The following is a 935-nucleotide window of genomic DNA, read 5'->3' on the forward strand; positions in this document are numbered from 1 at the left end:
CCTACTATATAGTAGAGAAGTAGGCGGTTTCGGACGCAGCCACTGTCTTTGTCACTGAATCATTCATTCAGCTGATTCATTCAGGAACGAAGCAAGTGACTGTTCAAAAAGATTCATTCAAAATGATTATTATTACATATTACGCTACGTTTATGTGTGTAGGCTACTGAATGAATAAAACACAGAAATCCCTTTCATTTCCAAAAAAAATCTAACCAGTTGGAGCTGTAACGTTTTCCCTCCCCGGACTACATCCCCCCCATTTCCAGCCCTGGATAGTGTAGCAAAACCATGGTTAATTTGTGGTTACCATGGATTAACTATAGTAACCATATTGTTTTTTTTTCTTCTCATTTTCTTAAAAATTGTTTAAAGGCTGCAATGTGAAGGTCATGATCATTAAACTTTTAGTTTGTGTGAAAACCTGTATCTGAACTGTAAATCATGCTTTTTACAATCATTTAACAGTTTAATGTTACTATAGATACTGCCCTTCCCTGCTTAATTTTATTTGTGCAGGTTTTAAAAATGGTCTTAAAAAGTCTTAAATTTGAGCTTTAAAATCCTGCAGAAACACTGACTAATATAAAAATTTGATGATGTATTTTACAATAAAGTAACAAATTTGAACTACGTTGATGGTTGTATTTTTTTTGTCTTTTATCTCAATATTATTTACAGCAGGGGTGGCCAACGTCAGTCCTGCAGAGTTTTGCTTCAACCTTGATAAAAACTCACCTGCCTGTTGCTGTCTAGTAGACCCTAGACCTTGATTAGCATGATCAGGTGTATTTGATTAGGGTTGGAACCGAACTCTGCAGTACTGTGGCTCTCCAGAACCGACGTTGACCACCCCTGCTTTTTGGAACCGAGTACTGTGGCTCTCCAGAACCGACGTTGACCACCCCTGCTTTACAGTGTTGTATAAGGGTTTT

Source organism: Sinocyclocheilus grahami, unplaced genomic scaffold (assembly GCF_001515645.1).
Source record: "Sinocyclocheilus grahami isolate Dianchi unplaced genomic scaffold, SAMN03320097.WGS_v1.1 scaffold4062.1, whole genome shotgun sequence".
Lineage (NCBI taxonomy): Eukaryota > Metazoa > Chordata > Actinopteri > Cypriniformes > Cyprinidae > Sinocyclocheilus > Sinocyclocheilus grahami.